Here is a 14,064-nt window from a genome sequence, read left to right as displayed (position 1 = left end):
GCCTCCTAGCTCGAGATGAGGGATCCTTTCCCTGTTTTGTAGGGAAAGAATTCCCGGCGTTCCCGTCGCATCTGAAGAGGAGGCGCTCTCCACAGGAAAGGCGAGAGGAACTCCAGGGTCGTGGCACCATTTCAAGAGACCCCCAGATGTGTCAGTCCATTCCAGAGGAACCTGTTTTCCCTGCACTGCCTTGACGTTCACGCCGAGGATCGACTCCCACCACGTGTGCACGTGGGACAGCCCTGTGGGAACGCCTCGTGGGAAAGCCTCGTTGGAAAGACTAGAGGGAAAACCATAGATCCTTTGATCCACGCGGTGGACTGCTTGACACTGCTGCTACAGCTCTGGAGGAAAGCGCAAGTGCATGCCCGCATTCGAGACGAGGACTGACTCCCCTGGGGAGACTCCACAAGTACCCCAAGATCCATGTCAGCACTGGAGAGGAATCCTCAGGTTCCGGCCCCGACTACACACAAGGTCTTAGGCCTCAGCATCGACGGGAGAGGAATCCCGAGAGGACCCGAGGAACTCGCATGGGGACTGGCCTTTCCTGAGGCCACCAGAGCTGGTCTCTGAGGTCCCCGTCGTAAGTCGAGAGTACCTGCCGCAACTCGAGAAAATCCAGGAGGTTTTGCTCTCCAGGCGAGATGAGGCCCATTTCCGCTGAGGCTTCTCGAGGCTAATCACTTCTAACCAGTGGAACTTCCAAAGGGTCCTTCACACCCTTGCTGCAACTCAAGAAGTTCCCCGACATACCCGTCTCCACTCGAGAGAAAGCACGTGGGGTTCCGCACACATCCAGGGGAGCCCCATTTCCGCCTCCTAGCTCGAGATGAGGGATCCTTTCCCTGCTTCGTAGGGAAAGAATTCCCGGCGTTCCCGTCGCATCTCAAGAGGAGGCGCTCTCCACAGGAAAGGCGAAAGGAACTCCAGGGTCGTGCCACCATTCCAAGAGTCCCCCAGATGTGTCAGTCCATTCCAGAGGAACATGTTTTCCCTGCACTGCCTTGACGTTCAAGCCGAGGATCGACTCCCACCACGTGTGCACGTGGGACAGAACTGTGGGAAGGCCTCGTGGGAAAGCTTCGTGGGAAAGACTCGAGGGAAAACCATAGATACTTTGATGCACGCGGCGGAGTGCGTGACACTGCTGCTACCGCTCTGGAGGATAGCGCAAGTGCATGCCCGCATTCCAGACGAGGACTGACTCCCCTGGGGAGACTCCAGAAGTACCCCAAGATCCATGTCAGCACTGGAGAGGAATCCTCAGGTTCCGGCCCCGACTCCACACAAGGTCTTAGGCCCCGGCATCGACGGGAGAGGAATCCCGAGAGGCCCCCGAGGAACTCGCATGGGGACTGGCCTTTCCTTAGGCCACCAGAGCGGGTCCCTGAGGTCCCCGTCGTAAGTCGAGAGCACCTGCCGCAACTCGAGAAAATCCAGGAGGTTTTGCCCTCCAGGCGAGATGAGGCCCATTTCCGCTGAGGCTTCTCGAGGCTAATCACTCTAAACACTGGAACTTCCAAAGGGTCCTTCACACCCTTGCTGCAACTCAAGAAGTTCCCCGACATACCCGTCTCCACTCGAGAGGAAGCACGAGGTTCCCGCACACATCCAGGGGAGCCCCGTTTCCGCCTCCTAGCTCGAGATGAGGGATCCTTTCCCTGTTTCGTAGGGAAAGAATTCCCGGCGTTCCCGTCGCATCTCAAGAGGAGGCGCTCTCCACAGGAAAGGCGAGAGGACTCCAGCGTCGTGCCAACATCCAAAGGGTCCCCCAGATATGTCAGTCCATTCCAGAGGAACCTGTTTTCCCTGCACTGCCTTGACGTTCAAGCTGAGGATCGACTCCCACCATGTGTGCACGTGGGACAGCCCTGTGGGAAGGCCTCGTGGGAAAGCCTCCTGGGAAAGACTCGAGGGAAAACCATAGATCCTTTGATGCACGCGGCGGACTGCTTGACACTGCTGCTACCGCTCTGGAGGATAGCGCAAGTGCATGCCCGCATTCCAGACGAGGACTGACTCCCCTGGGGAGACTCCAGAAGTACCCCAAGATCCATGTCAGCACTGGAGAGGAATCCTCAGGTTCCGGCCCCGACTCCACACAAGGACTTCGGCCCCGGCATCGACGGGAGAGGAATTCCGAGAGGCCCCCGAAGAAGTCGCATGGGGACTGGCCTTTCCTGAGGCCACCAGAGCGGGTCTCTGAGGTCCCCGTCGTAAGTCGTGAGCACATGCCGCAACTCGAGAAAATCCAGGAGGTTTTGCCCTCCAGGCGAGATGAGGCCCATTTCCGCTGAGGCTTCTCGAGGCTAATCACGTCTAACAACTGGAACTTCCAAAGGGTCCTTCACACCCTTGCTGCAACTCAAGAAGTTCCCCGACATACCCGTCTCCACTCGAGAGGAAGCACGTTGGGTCCCGCACATATCCAGGGGAGCCCCGTTTCCGCCTCCTAGCTCGAGATGAGGGATCCTTTCCCTGTTTTGTAGGGAAAGAATTCCCGGCGTTCCCGTCGCATCTCAAGAGGAGGCGCTCTCCACAGGAAAGGCGAGAGGAACTCCAGGGTCGTGGCACCATTTCAAGAGACCCCCAGATGTGTCAGTCCATTCCAGAGGAACCTGTTTTCCCTGCACTGCCTTGACGTTCACGCCGAGGATCGACTCCCACCACGTGTGCACGTGGGACAGCCCTGTGGGAACGCCTCGTGGGAAAGCCTCGTTGGAAAGACTAGAGGGAAAATCATAGATCTTTTGATCCACGCGGTGGACTGCGTGACACTGCTGCTACAGCTCTGGAGGAAAGCGCAAGTGCATGCCCGCATTCGAGACGAGGACTGACTCCCCTGGGGAGACTCTAGAAGTACCTCAAGATCCATGTCAGCACTGTAGAGGAATCCTCAGGTTCCGGCCCCGACTCCACACAAGGTCTTCGGCCCCGGCATCGACGGGAGAGGAATCCCGAGAGGCCCCCGAGGAAGTCGCATGGGGACTGGCCTTTCCTGAGGCCACCAGAGCGGGTCCCTGAGGTCCCGGTCGTAAGTCGAGAGCACCTGCCGCAACTCGAGAAAATCCAGGAGGTTTTGCCCTCCAGGCGAGATGAGGCCCATTTCCGCTGAGGCTTCTCGAGGCCAATCACATCTAACCACTGGAACTTCCAAAGGGTCCTTCACACCCTTGCTGCAACTCAAGAAGTTCCCCGACATACCCGTCTCCACTCGAGAGGAAGCACGTGGGGTCCCGCAAAAATCCGGGGACCCCCATTTCTGCCTCCTAGCTCGAGATGAGGGATCCTTTCCCTGTTTCGTAGGGAAAGAATTCCCGGCGTTCCCGTCGCATCTCAAGAGGAGGCGCTCTCCACAGGAAAGGCGAGAGGAACTCCAGGGTCGTGCCACCATTCCAAGAGTCCCCCAGATGTGTCAGTCCATTCCAGAGGAACCTGTTTTCCCTGCACTGCCTTCACGTTCAAGCCGAGGATCGACTCCCACCACGTGTGCACGTGGGACAGCCCTGTGGAAAGCCTCGTGGGAAAGCCTCGTGGGAAAGACTCGAGGCAAAACCATAGATCCTTTGATCCACGCGGCGGACTGCGTGACACTGCTGCTACCGCTCTGGAGGAAAGCGCAAGTGCATGCCCGCATTCGAGACGAGGACTGACTCCCCTGGGGAGACTCCAGAAGTACCCCAAGATCCATGTCAGCACTGGAGAGGAATCCTCAGGTTCCGGCCCCGACTCCACACAAGGTCTTAGGCCCCGGCATCGACGGGAGAGGAATCCCGAGAGGCCCCCGAGGAACTCGCATGGGGACTGGCCTTTCCTGAGGCCACCAGAGCGGGTCCCTGAGGTCCCGGTCGTAAGTCGAGAGCACCTGCCGCAACTCGAGAAAATCCAGGAGGTTTTGCCCTCCAGGCGAGATGAGGCCCATTTCCGCTGAGGCTTCTCGAGGCTAATCACATCTAAACACTGGAACTTCCAAAGGGTCCTTCACACCCTTGCTGCAACTCAAGAAGTTCCCCGACATAACCGTCTCCACTCGAGAGGAAGCACGAGGTTCCCGCACACATCCAGGGGAGCCCCGTTTCCGCCTCCTAGCTCGAGATGAGGGATCCTTTCCCTGTTTCGTAGGGAAAGAATTCCCGGCGTTCCCGTCGCATATCAAGAGGAGGCGCTCTCCACAGGAAAGGCGAGAGGACTCCAGCGTCGTGCCAACATCCAAAGTGTCCCCCAGATATGTCAGTCCATTCCAGAGGAACCTGTTTTCCCTGCACTGCCTTGACGTTCAAGCTGAGGATCGACTCCCACCATGTGTGCACGTGGGACAGCCCTGTGGGAAGGCCTCGTGGGAAAGCCTCGTGGGAAAGACTCGAGGGAAAACCATAGATCCTTTGATGCACGCGGCGGACTGCTTGACACTGCTGCTACCGCTCTGGAGGATAGCGCCAGTGCATGCCCGCATTCCAGACGAGGACTGACTCCCCTGGGGAGACTCCAGAAGTACCCCAAGATCCATGTCAGCACTGGAGAGGAATCCTCAGGTTCCGGCCCCGACTCCACACAAGGTCTTCGGCCCCGGCATCGACGGGAGAGGAATTCCGAGAGGCCCCCGAAGAAGTCGCATGGGGACTGGCCTTTCCTGAGGCCACCAGAGCGGGTCTCTGAGGTCCCCGTCGTAAGTCGTGAGCACATGCCGCAACTCGAGAAAATCCAGGAGGTTTTGCCCTCCAGGCGAGATGAGGCCCATTTCCGCTGAGGCTTCTCGAGGCTAATCACGTCTAACAACTGGAACTTCCAAAGGGTCCTTCACACCCTTGCTGCAACTCAAGAAGTTCCCCGACATACCCGTCTCCACTCGAGAGGAAGCACGTGGGGTCCCGCACACATCCAGGGGAGCCCCGTTTCCGCCTCCTAGCTCGAGATGAGGGATCCTTTCCCTGTTTCGTAGGGAAAGAATTCCCGGCGTTCCCGTCGCATCTGAAGAGGAGGCGCTCTCCACAGGAAAGGCGAGAGGAACTCCAGGGTCGTGGCACCATTTCAAGAGACCCCCAGATGTGTCAGTCCATTCCAGAGGAACCTGTTTTCCCTGCACTGCCTTGACGTTCACGCCGAGGATCGACTCCCACCACGTGTGCACGTGGGACAGCCCTGTGGGAACGCCTCGTGGGAAAGCCTCGTTGGAAAGACTAGAGGGAAAACCATAGATCCTTTGATCCACGCGGTGGACTGCTTGACACTGCTGCTACAGCTCTGGAGGAAAGCGCAAGTGCATGCCCGCATTCGAGACGAGGACTGACTCCCCTGGGGAGACTCCACAAGTACCCCAAGATCCATGTCAGCACTGGAGAGGAATCCTCAGGTTCCGGCCCCGACTACACACAAGGTCTTAGGCCTCAGCATCGACGGGAGAGGAATCCCGAGAGGACCCGAGGAACTCGCATGGGGACTGGCCTTTCCTGAGGCCACCAGAGCTGGTCTCTGAGGTCCCCGTCGTAAGTCGAGAGTACCTGCCGCAACTCGAGAAAATCCAGGAGGTTTTGCTCTCCAGGCGAGATGAGGCCCATTTCCGCTGAGGCTTCTCGAGGCTAATCACTTCTAACCAGTGGAACTTCCAAAGGGTCCTTCACACCCTTGCTGCAACTCAAGAAGTTCCCCGACATACCCGTCTCCACTCGAGAGAAAGCACGTGGGGTTCCGCACACATCCAGGGGAGCCCCATTTCCGCCTCCTAGCTCGAGATGAGGGATCCTTTCCCTGCTTCGTAGGGAAAGAATTCCCGGCGTTCCCGTCGCATCTCAAGAGGAGGCGCTCTCCACAGGAAAGGCGAAAGGAACTCCAGGGTCGTGCCACCATTCCAAGAGTCCCCCAGATGTGTCAGTCCATTCCAGAGGAACATGTTTTCCCTGCACTGCCTTGACGTTCAAGCCGAGGATCGACTCCCACCACGTGTGCACGTGGGACAGAACTGTGGGAAGGCCTCGTGGGAAAGCTTCGTGGGAAAGACTCGAGGGAAAACCATAGATACTTTGATGCACGCGGCGGAGTGCGTGACACTGCTGCTACCGCTCTGGAGGATAGCGCAAGTGCATGCCCGCATTCCAGACGAGGACTGACTCCCCTGGGGAGACTCCAGAAGTACCCCAAGATCCATGTCAGCACTGGAGAGGAATCCTCAGGTTCCGGCCCCGACTCCACACAAGGTCTTAGGCCCCGGCATCGACGGGAGAGGAATCCCGAGAGGCCCCCGAGGAACTCGCATGGGGACTGGCCTTTCCTGAGGCCACCAGAGCGGGTCCCTGAGGTCCCCGTCGTAAGTCGAGAGCACCTGCCGCAACTCGAGAAAATCCAGGAGGTTTTGCCCTCCAGGCGAGATGAGGCCCATTTCCGCTGAGGCTTCTCGAGGCTAATCACTCTAAACACTGGAACTTCCAAAGGGTCCTTCACACCCTTGCTGCAACTCAAGAAGTTCCCCGACATACCCGTCTCCACTCGAGAGGAAGCACGAGGTTCCCGCACACATCCAGGGGAGCCCCGTTTCCGCCTCCTAGCTCGAGATGAGGGATCCTTTCCCTGTTTCGTAGGGAAAGAATTCCCGGCGTTCCCGTCGCATCTCAAGAGGAGGCGCTCTCCACAGGAAAGGCGAGAGGACTCCAGCGTCGTGCCAACATCCAAAGTGTCCCCCAGATATGTCAGTCCATTCCAGAGGAACCTGTTTTCCCTGCACTGCCTTGACGTTCAAGCTGAGGATCGACTCCCACCATGTGTGCACGTGGGACAGCCCTGTGGGAAGGCCTCGTGGGAAAGCCTCCTGGGAAAGACTCGAGGGAAAACCATAGATCCTTTGATGCACGCGGCGGACTGCTTGACACTGCTGCTACCGCTCTGGAGGATAGCGCAAGTGCATGCCCGCATTCCAGACGAGGACTGACTCCCCTGGGGAGACTCCAGAAGTACCCCAAGATCCATGTCAGCACTGGAGAGGAATCCTCAGGTTCCGGCCCCGACTCCACACAAGGACTTCGGCCCCGGCATCGACGGGAGAGGAATTCCGAGAGGCCCCCGAAGAAGTCGCATGGGGACTGGCCTTTCCTGAGGCCACCAGAGCGGGTCTCTGAGGTCCCCGTCGTAAGTCGTGAGCACATGCCGCAACTCGAGAAAATCCAGGAGGTTTTGCCCTCCAGGCGAGATGAGGCCCATTTCCGCTGAGGCTTCTCGAGGCTAATCACGTCTAACAACTGGAACTTCCAAAGGGTCCTTCACACCCTTGCTGCAACTCAAGAAGTTCCCCGACATACCCGTCTCCACTCGAGAGGAAGCACGTTGGGTCCCGCACATATCCAGGGGAGCCCCGTTTCCGCCTCCTAGCTCGAGATGAGGGATCCTTTCCCTGTTTTGTAGGGAAAGAATTCCCGGCGTTCCCGTCGCAACTCAAGAGGAGGCGCTCTCCACAGGAAAGGCGAGAGGAACTCCAGGGTCGTGGCACCATTTCAAGAGACCCCCAGATGTGTCAGTCCATTCCAGAGGAACCTGTTTTCCCTGCACTGCCTTGACGTTCACGCCGAGGATCGACTCCCACCACGTGTGCACGTGGGACAGCCCTGTGGGAACGCCTCGTGGGAAAGCCTCGTTGGAAAGACTAGAGGGAAAATCATAGATCTTTTGATCCACGCGGTGGACTGCGTGACACTGCTGCTACAGCTCTGGAGGAAAGCGCAAGTGCATGCCCGCATTCGAGACGAGGACTGACTCCCCTGGGGAGACTCCACAAGTACCCCAAGATCCATGTCAGCACTGGAGAGGAATCCTCAGGTTCCGGCCCCGACTACACACAAGGTCTTAGGCCTCAGCATCGACGGGAGAGGAATCCCGAGAGGACCCGAGGAACTCGCATGGGGACTGGCCTTTCCTGAGGCCACCAGAGCTGGTCTATGAGGTCCCCGTCGTAAGTCGAGAGTACCTGCCGCAACTCGAGAAAATCCAGGAGGTTTTGCTCTCCAGGCGAGATGAGGCCCATTTCCGCTGAGGCTTCTCGAGGCTAATCACTTCTAACCACTGGAACTTCCAAAGGGTCCTTCACACCCTTGCTGCAACTCAAGAAGTTCCCCGACATACCCGTCTCCACTCGAGAGAAAGCACGTGGGGTTCCGCACACATCCAGGGGAGCCCCATTTCCGCCTCCTAGCTCGAGATGAGGGATCCTTTCCCTGCTTCGTAGGGAAAGAATTCCCGGCGTTCCCGTCGCATCTCAAGAGGAGGCGCTCTCCACAGGAAAGGCGAAAGGAACTCCAGGGTCGTGCCACCATTCCAAGAGTCCCCCAGATGTGTCAGTCCATTCCAGAGGATCATGTTTTCCCTGCACTGCCTTGACGTTCAAGCCGAGGATCGACTCCCACCACGTGTGCACGTGGGACAGCCCTGTGGGAAGGCCTCGTGGGAAAACTTCGTGGAAAGACTCGAGGGAAAACCATAGATACTTTGATGCACGCGGCGGAGTGCGTGACACTGCTGCTACCGCTCTGGAGGATAGCGCAAGTGCATGCCCGCATTCCAGACGAGGACTGACTCCCCTGGGGAGACTCCAGAAGTACCCCAAGATCAATGTCAGCACTGGAGAGGAATCCTCAGGTTCCGGCCCCGACTCCACACAAGGTCTTCGGCCCCGGCATCGACGGGAGAGGAATCCCGAGAGGCCCCCGAGGAACTCGCATGGGGACTGGCCTTTCCTGAGGCCACCAGAGCGGGTCCCTGAGGTCCCCGTCGTAAGTCGAGAGCACCTGCCGCAACTCGAGAAAATCCAGGAGGTTTTGCCCTCCAGGCGAGATGAGGCCCATTTCCGCTGAGGCTTCTCGAGGCCAATCACATCTAACCACTGGAACTTCCAAAGGGTCCTTCACACCCTTGCTGCAACTCAAGAAGTTCCCCGACATACCCGTCTCCACTCGAGAGGAAGCACGTGGGGTCCCGCAAAAATCCGGGGACCCCCATTTCTGCCTCCTAGCTCGAGATGAGGGATCCTTTCCCTGTTTCGTAGGGAAAGAATTCCCGGCGTTCCCGTCGCATCTCAAGAGGAGGCGCTCTCCACAGGAAAGGCGAGAGGAACTCCAGGGTCGTGCCACCATTCCAAGAGTCCCCCAGATGTGTCAGTCCATTCCAGAGGAACCTGTTTTCCCTGCACTGCCTTCACGTTCAAGCCGAGGATCGACTCCCACCACGTGTGCACGTGGGACAGCCCTGTGGAAAGCCTCGTGGGAAAGCCTCGTGGGAAAGACTCGAGGCAAAACCATAGATCCTTTGATCCACGCGGCGGACTGCGTGACACTGCTGCTACCGCTCTGGAGGAAAGCGCAAGTGCATGCCCGCATTCGAGACGAGGACTGACTCCCCTGGGGAGACTCCAGAAGTACCCCAAGATCCATGTCAGCACTGGAGAGGAATCCTCAGGTTCCGGCCCCGACTCCACACAAGGTCTTAGGCCCCGGCATCGACGGGAGAGGAATCCCGAGAGGCCCCCGAGGAACTCGCATGGGGACTGGCCTTTCCTGAGGCCACCAGAGCGGGTCCCTGAGGTCCCGGTCGTAAGTCGAGAGCACCTGCCGCAACTCGAGAAAATCCAGGAGGTTTTGCCCTCCAGGCGAGATGAGGCCCATTTCCGCTGAGGCTTCTCGAGGCTAATCACATCTAAACACTGGAACTTCCAAAGGGTCCTTCACACCCTTGCTGCAACTCAAGAAGTTCCCCGACATAACCGTCTCCACTCGAGAGGAAGCACGAGGTTCCCGCACACATCCAGGGGAGCCCCGTTTCCGCCTCCTAGCTCGAGATGAGGGATCCTTTCCCTGTTTCGTAGGGAAAGAATTCCCGGCGTTCCCGTCGCATATCAAGAGGAGGCGCTCTCCACAGGAAAGGCGAGAGGACTCCAGCGTCGTGCCAACATCCAAAGTGTCCCCCAGATATGTCAGTCCATTCCAGAGGAACCTGTTTTCCCTGCACTGCCTTGACGTTCAAGCTGAGGATCGACTCCCACCATGTGTGCACGTGGGACAGCCCTGTGGGAAGGCCTCGTGGGAAAGCCTCGTGGGAAAGACTCGAGGGAAAACCATAGATCCTTTGATGCACGCGGCGGACTGCTTGACACTGCTGCTACCGCTCTGGAGGATAGCGCCAGTGCATGCCCGCATTCCAGACGAGGACTGACTCCCCTGGGGAGACTCCAGAAGTACCCCAAGATCCATGTCAGCACTGGAGAGGAATCCTCAGGTTCCGGCCCCGACTCCACACAAGGTCTTCGGCCCCGGCATCGACGGGAGAGGAATTCCGAGAGGCCCCCGAAGAAGTCGCATGGGGACTGGCCTTTCCTGAGGCCACCAGAGCGGGTCTCTGAGGTCCCCGTCGTAAGTCGTGAGCACATGCCGCAACTCGAGAAAATCCAGGAGGTTTTGCCCTCCAGGCGAGATGAGGCCCATTTCCGCTGAGGCTTCTCGAGGCTAATCACGTCTAACAACTGGAACTTCCAAAGGGTCCTTCACACCCTTGCTGCAACTCAAGAAGTTCCCCGACATACCCGTCTCCACTCGAGAGGAAGCACGTGGGGTCCCGCACACATCCAGGGGAGCCCCGTTTCCGCCTCCTAGCTCGAGATGAGGGATCCTTTCCCTGTTTTGTAGGGAAAGAATTCCCGGCGTTCCCGTCGCATCTGAAGAGGAGGCGCTCTCCACAGGAAAGGCGAGAGGAACTCCAGGGTCGTGGCACCATTTCAAGAGACCCCCAGATGTGTCAGTCCATTCCAGAGGAACCTGTTTTCCCTGCACTGCCTTGACGTTCACGCCGAGGATCGACTCCCACCACGTGTGCACGTGGGACAGCCCTGTGGGAACGCCTCGTGGGAAAGCCTCGTTGGAAAGACTAGAGGGAAAACCATAGATCCTTTGATCCACGCGGTGGACTGCTTGACACTGCTGCTACAGCTCTGGAGGAAAGCGCAAGTGCATGCCCGCATTCGAGACGAGGACTGACTCCCCTGGGGAGACTCCACAAGTACCCCAAGATCCATGTCAGCACTGGAGAGGAATCCTCAGGTTCCGGCCCCGACTACACACAAGGTCTTAGGCCTCAGCATCGACGGGAGAGGAATCCCGAGAGGACCCGAGGAACTCGCATGGGGACTGGCCTTTCCTGAGGCCACCAGAGCTGGTCTCTGAGGTCCCCGTCGTAAGTCGAGAGTACCTGCCGCAACTCGAGAAAATCCAGGAGGTTTTGCTCTCCAGGCGAGATGAGGCCCATTTCCGCTGAGGCTTCTCGAGGCTAATCACTTCTAACCAGTGGAACTTCCAAAGGGTCCTTCACACCCTTGCTGCAACTCAAGAAGTTCCCCGACATACCCGTCTCCACTCGAGAGAAAGCACGTGGGGTTCCGCACACATCCAGGGGAGCCCCATTTCCGCCTCCTAGCTCGAGATGAGGGATCCTTTCCCTGCTTCGTAGGGAAAGAATTCCCGGCGTTCCCGTCGCATCTCAAGAGGAGGCGCTCTCCACAGGAAAGGCGAAAGGAACTCCAGGGTCGTGCCACCATTCCAAGAGTCCCCCAGATGTGTCAGTCCATTCCAGAGGAACATGTTTTCCCTGCACTGCCTTGACGTTCAAGCCGAGGATCGACTCCCACCACGTGTGCACGTGGGACAGAACTGTGGGAAGGCCTCGTGGGAAAGCTTCGTGGGAAAGACTCGAGGGAAAACCATAGATACTTTGATGCACGCGGCGGAGTGCGTGACACTGCTGCTACCGCTCTGGAGGATAGCGCAAGTGCATGCCCGCATTCCAGACGAGGACTGACTCCCCTGGGGAGACTCCAGAAGTACCCCAAGATCCATGTCAGCACTGGAGAGGAATCCTCAGGTTCCGGCCCCGACTCCACACAAGGTCTTAGGCCCCGGCATCGACGGGAGAGGAATCCCGAGAGGCCCCCGAGGAACTCGCATGGGGACTGGCCTTTCCTGAGGCCACCAGAGCGGGTCCCTGAGGTCCCCGTCGTAAGTCGAGAGCACCTGCCGCAACTCGAGAAAATCCAGGAGGTTTTGCCCTCCAGGCGAGATGAGGCCCATTTCCGCTGAGGCTTCTCGAGGCTAATCACTCTAAACACTGGAACTTCCAAAGGGTCCTTCACACCCTTGCTGCAACTCAAGAAGTTCCCCGACATACCCGTCTCCACTCGAGAGGAAGCACGAGGTTCCCGCACACATCCAGGGGAGCCCCGTTTCCGCCTCCTAGCTCGAGATGAGGGATCCTTTCCCTGTTTCGTAGGGAAAGAATTCCCGGCGTTCCCGTCGCATCTCAAGAGGAGGCGCTCTCCACAGGAAAGGCGAGAGGACTCCAGCGTCGTGCCAACATCCAAAGTGTCCCCCAGATATGTCAGTCCATTCCAGAGGAACCTGTTTTCCCTGCACTGCCTTGACGTTCAAGCTGAGGATCGACTCCCACCATGTGTGCACGTGGGACAGCCCTGTGGGAAGGCCTCGTGGGAAAGCCTCCTGGGAAAGACTCGAGGGAAAACCATAGATCCTTTGATGCACGCGGCGGACTGCTTGACACTGCTGCTACCGCTCTGGAGGATAGCGCCAGTGCATGCCCGCATTCCAGACGAGGACTGACTCCCCTGGGGAGACTCCAGAAGTACCCCAAGATCCATGTCAGCACTGGAGAGGAATCCTCAGGTTCCGGCCCCGACTCCACACAAGGACTTCGGCCCCGGCATCGACGGGAGAGGAATTCCGAGAGGCCCCCGAAGAAGTCGCATGGGGACTGGCCTTTCCTGAGGCCACCAGAGCGGGTCTCTGAGGTCCCCGTCGTAAGTCGTGAGCACATGCCGCAACTCGAGAAAATCCAGGAGGTTTTGCCCTCCAGGCGAGATGAGGCCCATTTCCGCTGAGGCTTCTCGAGGCTAATCACGTCTAACAACTGGAACTTCCAAAGGGTCCTTCACACCCTTGCTGCAACTCAAGAAGTTCCCCGACATACCCGTCTCCACTCGAGAGGAAGCACGTTGGGTCCCGCACATATCCAGGGGAGCCCCGTTTCCGCCTCCTAGCTCGAGATGAGGGATCCTTTCCCTGTTTTGTAGGGAAAGAATTCCCGGCGTTCCCGTCGCATCTCAAGAGGAGGCGCTCTCCACAGGAAAGGCGAGAGGAACTCCAGGGTCGTGGCACCATTTCAAGAGACCCCCAGATGTGTCAGTCCATTCCAGAGGAACCTGTTTTCCCTGCACTGCCTTGACGTTCACGCCGAGGATCGACTCCCACCACGTGTGCACGTGGGACAGCCCTGTGGGAACGCCTCGTGGGAAAGCCTCGTTGGAAAGACTAGAGGGAAAATCATAGATCTTTTGATCCACGCGGTGGACTGCGTGACACTGCTGCTACAGCTCTGGAGGAAAGCGCAAGTGCATGCCCGCATTCGAGACGAGGACTGACTCCCCTGGGGAGACTCCACAAGTACCCCAAGATCCATGTCAGCACTGGAGAGGAATCCTCAGGTTCCGGCCCCGACTACACACAAGGTCTTAGGCCTCAGCATCGACGGGAGAGGAATCCCGAGAGGACCCGAGGAACTCGCATGGGGACTGGCCTTTCCTGAGGCCACCAGAGCTGGTCTATGAGGTCCCCGTGGTAAGTCGAGAGTACCTGCCGCAACTCGAGAAAATCCAGGAGGTTTTGCTCTCCAGGCGAGATGAGGCCCATTTCCGCTGAGGCTTCTCGAGGCTAATCACTTCTAACCACTGGAACTTCCAAAGGGTCCTTCACACCCTTGCTGCAACTCAAGAAGTTCCCCGACATACCCGTCTCCACTCGAGAGAAAGCACGTGGGGTTCCGCACACATCCAGGGGAGCCCCATTTCCGCCTCCTAGCTCGAGATGAGGGATCCTTTCCCTGCTTCGTAGGGAAAGAATTCCCGGCGTTCCCGTCGCATCTCAAGAGGAGGCGCTCTCCACAGGAAAGGCGAAAGGAACTCCAGGGTCGTGCCACCATTCCAAGAGTCCCCCAGATGTGTCAGTCCATTCCAGAGGATCATGTTTTCCC

This window comes from Ovis canadensis, chromosome 5 (genome assembly GCF_042477335.2).
Source record: "Ovis canadensis isolate MfBH-ARS-UI-01 breed Bighorn chromosome 5, ARS-UI_OviCan_v2, whole genome shotgun sequence".
In the NCBI taxonomy this organism is placed as follows: Eukaryota; Metazoa; Chordata; class Mammalia; order Artiodactyla; family Bovidae; genus Ovis; species Ovis canadensis.
This window is presented reverse-complemented; position numbering follows the sequence as displayed.